Source organism: Saccopteryx leptura, chromosome 3, assembly GCF_036850995.1.
Source record: "Saccopteryx leptura isolate mSacLep1 chromosome 3, mSacLep1_pri_phased_curated, whole genome shotgun sequence".
Taxonomy (NCBI): Eukaryota; Metazoa; Chordata; class Mammalia; order Chiroptera; family Emballonuridae; genus Saccopteryx; species Saccopteryx leptura.
The window spans coordinates 184488109-184501151 of NC_089505.1; positions in this window are offsets into that span (position 1 = coordinate 184488109).

Below are 13043 nucleotides of genomic sequence, written 5' to 3' on the forward strand. Positions count from 1 at the left end.
CTTTTACAAAATGCATTTCATGAATTAGCTCAAATTACATTTGGGCTGCTTCAGAGCTGCAGAGAAAGGTGCCAAACATTTGATATAACTCAACATTGTATTTATCTTCAGGGGAGAACAAAACCTCTGATTTTCTCATTAAAAGTAAAGGTGAAAAACCTCCATTTTTGCCCCACAAACATCAAGTCATTTATTTTCATTTATTTGTCACTTTTATTAAGGGATTTATTTCTTGGTGATGTATGTTTCTTGAAGTTTAGGTGTGAATCAAAATGAGACTATGCATTGAGAAATGTGTATAATACATCTTTTAGACTATTATCCGTCGTTAATTATGAACAGTTAATGAACATAAAAAATTGGGAAACATTGGTACTAACTCTGACTTTAGCACACCATATATTTTGTCTTTATATCTCTGTCTTCTCTTCATTTATTTAATGTTTTCTGTCTCACCATAGACTATTTTATTCGATGATGTTTTTACAAAGAAGTTATCTGCTGTTGTATATATAAAGCTTACTTTCACTATAATTTGTTTCACTACCGAAGGGCTTAATAAAATGTTTCCCATTGACTTTTTCTATATATGACTACCAAGTTAGGGCTATGAGAAATTCTCTTATAAATACAACTTAGCTTCTGAATCTGGGGGAAGTGAATACTGTGTTGTTCAGTCAAGTCACTGATTTTTCTAGTTATCACTTTCTGAAAAGTGGAGCCTTCAAAACAAAATGCTAGCAAGCAGGTATTTCACAGAAAAGGGAATTGAATAATGAGTTCCCATAATGTAGTATGTGTTTGGAATTAACAGGACTTTTAAAATCAGTATTTTCTCTCCTAACTCACCATGACCTTTACATATAATGACAGTAAGGGGTCCTCAAGGTTGGATATGAGTCTAGCATCTACTTCTAGACACAGTAAAAAGCAAATATAAAAATCTTGATCAATTTTATGACAGTTCAGGTATAAATTGCATATTGTGTGTGTATTTATATATGTATATGTGTGTGTGTGTATTTTTCCCCCAGCAAATTAATAAAAATTTGTTGACCATCTATGAAGTAAAAAGCATTGTGCTTACTGCTGAGGGGGAATCTGAGTACATGCAATTCAGAGTCCTATCTTACTATCAACTTCCAGGCCTGGCAAGTCTCTTCATTTTACACTGTAGTTATATTTGAGGTTAATCATTCTATGAAGTAAAAAGCATTGTGCTCACTGCTGAGGGGGAATCCGAGTACATGCAATTCAGAGTCCTATCTTACTATCAACTTCCAGGCCTGGCAAGTCTCTTCATTTTACACTGTCGTTATATTTGAGGTTAGTCATTCTATTTTGAAAAAATATACTGGTCATTTGGGTATAAGACTTTATTTTTTTAATTTTTATTTACTGATTTCAGAGATAGAGAGAAAGAAGTAGAGAGAGAGAGAGAGACCACTTATTTATGTATTTATTGGTTGGTTCTTGTATGTGCCCTGACCAAGGATTGAACCCACAGCCTTGCTGTAAAGGATGATACACCATTCAACTGAGCTACCTGGCCAGGACTTAGGTATGAGACCTTAAATATTTACTTGAAAAATGATGCTTAAAAATATTCACAATAAAATATATGTTTTTGCCATTTTCTGCATCACTGGATGTCATTAAAAAACAACAACAGAGAATAGCAAAGTCTTCAGTCAAGGGTATTTGCAATTGATCACTGCTAAGATTGAATGTATCATAAAGAAGTCACTGGTCACCTTTGGTACAATTTATTGCTGATTGTTTTTTTCTGGTATTATTGAATTAGGTTGTATTTATTTATTTATTTATTTATTTATTTTGTAGCAGAGACAGAGAGAGGAACAGATAGGGACAGACATGCAAGAAGGGAGAGAGATGAGAAGCATCAATTCTTCGTTGCATCTCCTTAGTTGTTCATTGATTGCTTTCTCATATGTGCCTTGACCAGGAGATACAGCAGAGCGAGTGACACCTTGCTCAAGTCAGCAACCTTGGGCTTCAAACCAAGGACCTTGAACTTCAAGCCAGTGACCATTAGGTCATGTCTATGATCCCACGCTCAAGTCAACAACCTCACACTCAAGCTGGTGAGTCCAAGCTCAAGCCAGATGAACCCGTGCTCAAGTCGGCCACCATGGGGTTTTGAACCTGGGTCCTCTGCGTCCCAGTCTGATGCTCTATCCACTGCACCACCACTTGGTCAGGTGGGTAGTATTTATTTTTCTGTTATTTGAAGTGGTTTATGCAGTAAGAGACTAATTTCTTTCTTACTTGTTTGGAACTGACTGGTACACTTCTCAGTCTGGATATTTCTATTTGGAAAATATTTTAATAGTAGTCTCCATTGATTTATAGATACAGGACTATTCAGACTTGTCATTTCTTCTTATGTTAGTTCATAATTGTATTTTTCAAGGAATCTTATAAACCTACTTTTGCCCATCCCTATATATAAAGGCATATTTTAATAAAGCAAAGACTAAAATCAATTATCTAAATATCTATATTAAAATATTATATACAAAGTTTAAAATATATCAAAACTTGTGTTATGGCAAGGGGACATTTTATCCCCATCTGTCAAAGATTGAGTTGCCTTGAGTCAATTTGCAGCTTTGATATGGCTTCTTCAGTCTCTGGTGCATGCTGTCTCCATGGGTTATTTATTCTTCAAGGGACTGGAATGTTTACTCTGGTCCCTAAGTCCTTGGTGGGTTCTGAAGTACAAAATTTATTTTCTATGTCCTGTAAAACTGCTGAAAACTCTGTCTGGTTTTCAGAATGCCTCAGCTTTGCCTCTTAACCTCTTGCCTCTCAGCTAAACAATTTGGTAAAGGACTTGAGGAGAAAACCACAAAGGTTCCATTCACTTCTTTACTCATCCCTATTCTCTAGGGTCTTGGCCTCTCAATTCTAGGTTGTGTTGGAAATCTTGAACTACAACATTTGTCTGTCCATTACAGTGAGACTGACAGATACTTTGTTGGCTTTTTGCCTTTTGGCTGAGATGTTGTACTCAGATTTTCAACCCTTTATCCAATGCAAAGTATGAACAAATGCCCCAAGCTAAATAACAGGCCAAAGAAGTAGGTTTATCTCTCCCAGGTTTTCTTCTTTCTACCATCCTGGTCCCTCAGTCTCTGGTTGTCTAAGCAACTTTGTGTTGCTTTGATGCTTTTCTACTTTTGACTGTGTGTTTTATCTGACCCCTTCCTTCCTTCCTTCCTTCCTTCCTTCCTTCCTTCCTTCCTTCCTTCCTTCCTTCCTTCCTTCCTTCCTTCCTTCCTTCCTTTCTTCCTTTCTTCCTTCCTTCTTTTTCTTCTTTTTCTTCTTCTTCCTCCTCCTTCTCCTCTTCTTCTTCTTCTTCCTCTTCTTTTATTCCTTCTCTCCTTCCTTGTCTTCCTTCCTTCCTTCCTTCCTTCCTTCCTTCCTTCCTTCCTTCCTTCCTTCCTTCCTTCTTTCTCCCTCCTTCCCCTCCCCTCCCCTCCCCTCCCCTCCCCTCCCCTCCCCTCCCCTCCCTTCCCCTCTCCTCCCCTTCTCTTCCCTCTCCTCCTCTCCCTTCTCCTCTCCTCCCCTTCTCTCCCCTTCCTTCCTTCTTTCCTTCCTTCCTTCCTTCCTTCCTTCCTTTTTTCCTTTATTTTTCAAGTGATAGGAGGGGAGATAATGAGACTGACTCCTGCATGCACCCCAACCAGGTTTACCTGGCAACCCCAGTATGGGATCAATGCTCAAATCAACCAAACTATCCTCAGCACCCTGTGCTAATGCTAAAGCCAGTTGAGATACTGGCTGCAGGAGAGAAAGAGGGAAAGAAGGGGAACAGTGAGGGGAAGATAAGCAAATGGTTGCTTCTCCTGTGTGCCTTGACCAGAATTGAACCTGAGATATTCATATGCCAGGTTGATGCTCTATTCACTGAGCCAACCAGGCCTGACTTTTCTAATTGTTTTTAGTGGGGATGTCTTTGTGCTACCATGTGCTCAATATTGTCAGTAGTAGAAACCCAACCAGGACTAATAGAATTTTTCACCCACCTGTTCTGAATGATATTTGCAGTGTTAAGATCTCTTTTTAATTAATACATGATGGTTTAGTGGTCTAATAATTATAATTTTGATAAATATTGTGTTATATATGGTAATAGTGAACAAATATTATCTAAGTGTATAAACAAGGGTCAACTTATAGATTTAAAGCTTTACTGCCTCCCCCCAACATAAGCATGAATAACTAGGTTTCTTAAAGAGAGCCTTGGCCATCCCTCCTGGTGCAACCCTTGCCTCTCTTTCTTGGGCTAGGGGCAGACTGAGCATCTTGCCTCTTCTCAGGAAATAAAAAGCTGCTCCTGCTACCCCAAACAAAGCTTTAGTTTTTGGTCAAGCTGCATAAGTAAATGCGGTAGTTAGAACAGCCCACAACCACATCGAAACTACCACTAAACTACAGGACAATTATCATTCAGAACCACCTGAAATCTAACTGAACAGATATTCTACAACTAAGGATATAAAGAAGAAGCCACATTGGGTTGGAGACATGAACGAGCTGGACCCACACACATGTGTGTTCAATAGAAATTGAAAGGGGTATCTTGGATGCAAAGGTTACCCTGAGAAACAGGAATCCCAGCCCCACACCAGGCTCTCAAGCCTAGGGTTCCAATGCCAGAAAGAGAAGTCCTCATAACTTCTGGTTGTAAAAATCAGTGAAGATTGTGGCTGAAAGAGATGGAGGACTGGTGGAGTCCCAGGCATTCCTCTTAAAGGGCCTATGTGCTGTCTTACTCAGACTTACTTGTTCTGAGATCCAATACTGGGGCACCAGGGACATATGGGTGAAACTGAATTGTCTGGCATCAGAGAAAAAGCTGGAAGGACAAATTTCTCTCAGAAAGTTATTGTTTCTTTTCTGGGAAATCTCTCTACAGAGCTGCAGGCAGGAACCATATCTGACTCTCCTTTAACCTGGCTAACACTGTGTGCTCAGCTCTTGTGATTCCATGAGATCCAAACAACCCAACTTATGGGACCAACCCAAATCATTACCAGTGGCTTTTTCATATAAATAGCCTGTTTTGGCTCATGCATCATACTAAACTAAAATCTCACAAACAAGCAGCAGCTGGCCTTGGCATGCCATTTATCTTTTGGGAAGTAGCCCCTGGCCTGGCACTAGTGTCACCTGGTGTAGGTTCACAGCTTGGCCTCTTATGAGCATGTCCAAGCCCAGCACAAGTAACAGTCATCTGCAGATTGCTTTGCAGCTCATGCCTGGGGACTCTGACTAGGGTATAAGCAGCAGCTGATCTTAGTCTGCACCTCCTGGGTGACTCCACAGCCAGTGCACCCAGTGGACAGCTTCAGAACACAAAGGGACACTCATAAGGGGCAGACTGAGCAGGTACTAGAGCTGTGCTGAAGAAACTTCTGCTCCATGAGGTGGGCCCTTGCATAGCTGATCATCCATAGTGGTTTCAGTGGGTCTTCACAGCCAATGAGCTTGGTGGTAAGTTCTTCCTGTGGATTTGTGAACAGTAATAAAAGCTCTACTATGAAAGGAGGGTGTACACAACCCACCAGGGACAGGTTGTTACTACACTTGGAGTGCCCAACTTGGATGATCAAGAAGGCTGTGCCACTGAACCCTACAAGATATCTAGTATACTTGGCCACTATACCAAGACCAGGGGATGTAGCAGTTCTATCTAATACATAGAAACAAACATAGGGTGTCAGCCAAAATGAAGAAACAAAGAAATGTGTCCCAAATGAGAAAGCAGAGGAATACTCCAGAAAAACAACTAAACAAAAATGGAGGCAAACAATCTACTAGATGTAGAGTTCAAAACGTTGGTTATAAGGATGCTCAATGAACTTAGAAAAAGAGCATACAAACTTAGTGAGAACTTCAACAAAGAGAAAGGAAACATAAAAATGGATACAGAAAACGTTAAAAAAAGAACCAGTCAGAAATAAAGAATGCATTAACTGAAAATTAATTGAAATGAAAGAATACATTACAGGGTCTTGAGTGGATAGCTTGATTAGAACATCATTCTGATACACAAAGGTTGTGGGTTCAATCTTCAGTCAGTGCATAATACATAATTAAAATGTTAAAGGTTAAAGACAAAGAGAAAATCTTAAAAACATCAAGAGAAAAACAGTTAGTCATCTCAAAGAGAGCTCCCATAAGGCTGTCAGCTGATTTATCAACAAAATCTTTGCAAGCTACAAGAAATTGGCAAGGAATATTCAAAGTAATGAATTGCAAGGACCTACAACTAAGATTATTCTACTCAGTAAAGCTATCATTTAGAATCAAAGGACAGATAAAGAGCTCCTCAGAGCTCACAGGAGAAGAAACAGTGATAGACCTTGAGATTATCATGCTATGTAAAATAAGTTAGTTAGAAAAGGCTAAGAACCATATGATCTCATTCATATGTGGGATATAAAACTGAAACTCATAGATACAGACAACACCATGGTGGTTACCAGAGGGAAAAGGATGGGGGTGCAGTGAAGAATAAAAGAGGTCAAGTGTATGGTGTTTTAAGATAATTTGACTTTGGGTGGTGGGCACAGCATCCAATATACAGAGTATGAATCATGGAAATACACACTTAAAATCAATTAACCAATGTCACCCAAACAAATTTAATTAAAAAAATAGATGAGTGGATAAAGAAGAAGTAGTGCTCACAAACAATGAAATATTACTCAACCATTAAAACAAAACAAAACAAAAACAAACCTTACCATCTATAACAACATGGATGTACCTAAAGGGTATTTTGCTGAGTGAAATAGGTCAGAGGAAGACAAATGCCATATGAGTTCGCTTATATGTGGAATCTAAAAATCAAAATAAACAAACAGAGCAGAAACAGACTCAATGTTGAGAACATTGTGACAGTTGCCAGATGGGAGGGGGTTGAGGGATGGGTGAAAACAATGAAGAGATTAAGAAGTACAAATTGGTAGTTATAGAATAGTCATGAAAATTTAAAGTACAGCATAGGGAATATAGTCAATATTATTGTAATAACTATGTATGGTGTCAGATGGGTACTAGATTTGTTGGGGTGATCATTCATTAAGATACCTAATTACTGCTCTGCAGACCTGAAACTAGTACTATATTGTATGTGAACTGTAAGTAAAAAATAAAAAATATATTTAAAGTGAAAAAATATAAAATGAAAAACATAGATTTAAACCTATATCTTCCCAGCTGTAAATTTCCAATTCAAGTATATCAAACCATTCTAGTTACAGAACTAATTTTATGAAAACTAACTTTTATTAAAAGCTACATATGTATTTTTTTGAGTTGTTATTATTAAAACAATATTGGTATTTAAAAGTCCTATTTCTATTCCAGCATCACTTTTAAAAAATTTTTCTCCACTGATTTGAGAGAGAGAGAGGAAGAGGAGGGTGAGGGGATGTGGGAAAGTAGAGATAGGCTGAAGAAGGGAGAGAGAGAGAAAAATCAATTAATTGTTCCATGTAGTTCTATTCATTTCTGCACTCATTGGTTACTTCTCATATGTGCCCTGACTGGGGATTGAACCTGTGACCTCAGTGCACCTAGATGATACTCTATCTATTGAACTACCTGGTCATGACCCCAACATCACTTTTAATAAGAAATATCATATCACAGTCATCATATATTTGCCATGTTAATATACAAATTATTCATTCATGCTATATACTAATATGACAGAAAGGGAATAATAGAAAATTAACTTTGATGACTGAGTTTTAGTATAATAATCCATTAAATCTACTTTAACTATATAAATGTGATATCTTTCACAGGCTCATTGACAAATTTTGAAAGCCCCAGAAAAAGTGATAATGGAGAAATCAATCAAATTTTCAAGCCAGTGAAATAAACCTGGAATTTGAAGGTAAGGCTCTGATGGAAAAAGATTCAATAGTCCTATGTTAATTCAGCCATAGGAAAACATACTGCCTTTGTTTAAAACCTATTGATTAAAGCTGATTGATGGACTCCATGGATGGAAAGAAAAACAGATGATAGAAACTAGATTGATCAACTCATGAAGCTAGGCTCATTCATTAGAAAGATATGCTGCCTGTTTTACTTCAGATATGTTTTTATTTTAATATTTTTTTCTGAGTCTTACTACTTCCACTACACTAGAAAAATATATACTGAAATAAAATATTATCTATATGTATAGAAAATAAAAGGGTGAGGGGTGATTGTGCATTCTAGTTGTTCCTTTAAGCCAGTTAAATAGCACCATAGGAGATGACTTTGCTCATGCACGCTTGCACTATATGTTCATTCATCAACACAATTTATTTTGCCATTTCACTTGACATCATTGGGGAAAATGCAAGCAATTTAACTATTAATATAGCTGCCATGTTATTTCAAGTAAGGATAACATATCATTATTACTATTTATGTTCCAAATCAATCAACACTGATACATTATGGAGCATCTACTATGTAGAGAACACCATGCAGACACTAGGGACTATGCAGAGAGAAACGGAGCTGGTTTTGCCCTGTATATTAATATCAGACCCTCATCTTGTCTTTTAAGGAAATTGGAACATAAAATCCAGATTTGAATGTTTGATTTTACATATCCTGTCCCCTCAACATATGGTGTCATTTTCTATTGCCAAGAAGAAACAAAACTGAGTCCATTAACTTCGATTTTGTCTAAATTACAGGGTCCATTTCTTTTTAACTCATTTGTACATTGAAGGGGATGTTAAGAGACGTGGTAGGAGTGGTTTTCTTCTCAAAAGAGGTAAAGAGATTTTATAAAATGCTTTTCATTTTTGTAAACAGGTGTATATGTGACACAGCTTAGTGAACATTTTTAAATTCACTCCACTGCTATGACTGCTGCTCTGTTTAAAATTTTCTTCTACCCTGTAGGGGAAAATGACCTCCTGTTTTCAGTTACTTTAGATATTGTAAAATAGTGGTCTGAGTGATTAGGCAAAAACTTATTTTTTAAATACCAGAGAACAAGAACAAGTTAACTGGGTAGTAAGAAGGGAAGTCTGTCCCTTTCTCATGCATCTAATAGCATCACTAACTTCAGAAAGCACCATAGGGAAAACTACTTAGAGAGGAAGGGGAAGTTAATCTGGTAACCAACTTTTCCTTCCACTGCCTTTAGAAATCTTAGTAGCTGGTAAAACCATACTACACCTTTAATGTCCCCTCCTAATATACCCCCAAATTATGTCCAGTCTTTGGACACAACCCTGGGAGAGGGTTCTGGCTTGGCTGACTACAGTTGGAAAGATTTAATTGATGGAGGTGTTATTTATTATGTTGATATCTAAGAAAAGACAATGGCCTGGAAACTAGTTAAGTAACGACCCTAAGGTATGCTGATGTTGCAAGCAGAGAGTTGGCAAGTGAAATTTCTGTGAGTTTAGATGATTTTCTTTATTAATTTAAGTTCTTGGTGGATAGCAAAAAAATTGAATAAAAAAGTTCAAGACACACCACAGGACAAACTAGTCAGTGAAGTTTTCATGGTAAATGGTAAATGAAACATAGATCAAGTTCAAGTATTTACACATCATTTTATTTAATAAACACTTGAATTCGAACTTAATTGGTGCTGCGCTCTGTTCTAAGTACTCTACTCATGTTAACTAATAACAGCTCTCAGTAGATCAGTTCTTTTATCGCCATTATTTATAGGGAAGAAACTGAGAATACAAGAGGTAAAATAGCTTCCCTAGGTGCAGGGTCAGAAAACTGCAGAGCCAGGATTTGAACCGAGCAGACTGCTGCTAGCATCCCCATGTTCTGAATCACTACACTATGCGTCAGAAAGAGCCACATAACCAAAATTTAGGGGATGAACCTTGAGTTCAGGAAGAACAGACAATTTCTCTAGGACTAACCATTCTTGGAGCATTAACTCAGCTTCAGGCTTGGGAGTGGAAATGGGCTGAAATTCTCAAAGAGCATCACGGGATTTAGTGAAAGAAGTGAAATCAGATGTGCCTGAAAAAGGGCCTACTGTGAACTAACTGTAAAGAGTAAATGATTACAAAATACTATGACAATGGATGGATAATGACTATGGAAGACAGGCAGTGGAGTCACAGACTTATGCCCTATATGCACATACCATATATTATAATTAAGTTACAACTTGCCTGAATGAAATGTTAAGTCATTCATAACCCATCAATTACTCCACTGAAAAACCATGTGCAATCCATACAGCGTAAGTATGACTGTGGAGGAAACAGACAAAGAGCAAACACAATTTTTAATGGAGTATAGAATGCAGAGCTAATGAATTGGGGAAAATATAAGAAGACTGTAACTTACAAAAAGGGTTTTCTAACCAGCTAATTTAATGAACTGGTCAAACATTTATAAAGAAATTGGTGACTGATTTAACTAACCCATAAAGAACCTTTGTAAAATTTGAAATTGTTACCTGATTTAATAAATAACTCTCAGATCTTATCATTTCCTTTCCAGTAATTGATATTAATTATCTTTGAACAAATCATTTGATCAGTGTTTAGTTTACCCTTTTCTCCAATTTAGAAAATTCTTTGGATGATTCAATTTCTATTCAAAATTTGCATACATTGTGCATTTTGTTTGTTTCCTTATTTAGATTTCTAGAGTCAAATTTCTACCATTCAAACAAATATATAAAAGCCAATCATAATTTTAATAAAAATATATTTTGTTCATGCCTTTAATTTTCTGGAGCAGACCTTAAAGTTTTTAGTTAGCAGTTTTCAAAGACCTTGCACCAAAGGTTTACTTGTGTTCAACTCAGCTCCTTTTCTGGTGAATCACCTACCAATTAATATGACTGCCTCATCTGAAAGCTGAGAGATGTAAGAGCCCTCAGAAATCTGCACCAGGAAATAAACCATGAATGCTCACTTCTAGAGCTTGCCAAACTGCACCAAATCTAGTAAAGCTGTTGTTCTACTAACAAACATTTTCACTGGCCATTTTCCTCCTATTTCCCCTCTTTTTGGGGTGGTGTAAAGTGTTTTTCAAACAGAAATTAGTTTTCATATGGTTTTCTGCCATCTAGTAACTCTAGGAAATTTTGACTGATGCCAGCAAAGGACAAATAATAAGAGCAGCATGTGAATCCAAAGATTTTCAAAGAAGGATTTTGCAATTAGCATGTGGTCCTGTTTTCTTTCAGCAGGTAATAAAAAGAGAAACATCTAACAGTGGGGTTCATAACTCAGCAAATATCAAGTAAACCAAAATTTCTTGTTAGAATCTTGGCTTCCCTTTAAGTCTTGAGGAGGGATCTTGTAAGTTTTCCTCCTGGGCCTGGAAGAGAAAATGTTCTTCCCAGGAAAAAAAGAGAGGCTGGTGACTGCAGCTTTGCCCAGGGCTCACTGTGAGGCAGGCAGGCAGGCAGGCGGCCAGCCTCACTTCGGGCTCATGCTGGAGGTGTGGAGTCCTGCAGAGGAAGATTGCAGGGAATAGTCAGACAAGGACAGATCTGGATGCTGCATATGGAACTTTATTCATTGAAATAACCATGTTCCTTTAATTCTCAAAATACCCTTCTCAAAACGTGGTGAGTCCTTGCCTCTGGCTGTTGGTACATTGCGAAACTGTTTAAATCATGGAGGGAGGAAAGGATAAATGCCATTTTGGTTTTAATTAAATTTTGAAGAACATTCAACCATATCTTGCTTTTTCTTTCCACCAAGGATCCTATAATAATTAAGTTTGGCTGGTGGTGTCCACTTCCAGGATCATGAATTTTTACCAGCAAATAATTTCACTTTTCTATTGTTGAACATTTTCTTGGTTCATTTTATGGCTGTCATCTTTGCCTGAGCTAATCTGGTTTTCTTCAGCTACAGCTCTGCTCATTAATCTATTTATGGATTTTTACATAGATTCTCCTCGGATGGTGAGCCTGTTGCCGTGGAGGTTTCCTTTCAAGCCCCTGAGTGCAGCTTGTTCCTCTTCTTCGTGTCCATAGCATATGTTTGCACCACTCCTGTGTGCTTAACTTTTAAAAATGGATTTCAGGGCCTGGCTGGGATGGTTTTAAATGAATATAATCTTTAAGTTGATTTATTTAACTTAAAAATTTTTTTTGTTACTTGGATAGAAATTTTTCTGTACATTATATATTTCTTTTTACTCTGGCTAACACCTTTCTAAATAAAATGAGGGACATGGACACACGCACACACACCCCACTTAAAAATATATCATTTTTAAACTCTACTAATATATATAAAAAAATATGAACTTCAATCTTTCCAAACTGTATTAAAAAAACAGAACAGCTTGACCAGGCGATGGTGCAGTGGATAAAGCGTCAGACTGGGATGCGGAAGGACCCAGGTTCGAGACCCTGAGGTCGCCAGCTTGAGTGTGGACTCATCTGGCTTGAGCAAAAAAGCTCACCAGCTTGGACCCAAGGTCGCTGGCTCGAGCAAGGGGTTACTCAATCTACTGAAGCCTGCAGTCAAGGCACATATGAGAAAGCAATCAATGAACAACTAAGGTGTCGCAACAAAAAACTGATGATTGATGCTTCTCATCTCTCTCCGTTCCTGTCTGTCTGTCCCTGTCTATCCCTCTCTCTGACTTACTCTCTGTTCCTGTAAAAACAAAAAACAAAAAACAAAAAAATACAAGAAAACAAAAATACAGAAGAGAAAAAAAACAGTTCTTAACTCACTTTGGGGCCAAAATTACCGTGATATCAATGCCAGACAAAGACATCACAAGAAAATAACCATATATCCATATACCTATGAATAGAGATGTAAAAACCTTTAACAAAATGTTAAGAAACTGATTTCAATGAGATATTAAAAGGACTATGCCAGTGGATTTATTTCAGGAATACATTGGTGGTTCAACGAACTAACATCAATCAATCTAATACACTACTGGAATAGGATGAAGTTTAAAAAAACTCAAGTCATCTCAAGTGATGCACAAAAAACATCTGTCATAATTCAACGCCCTTTTATGATAGA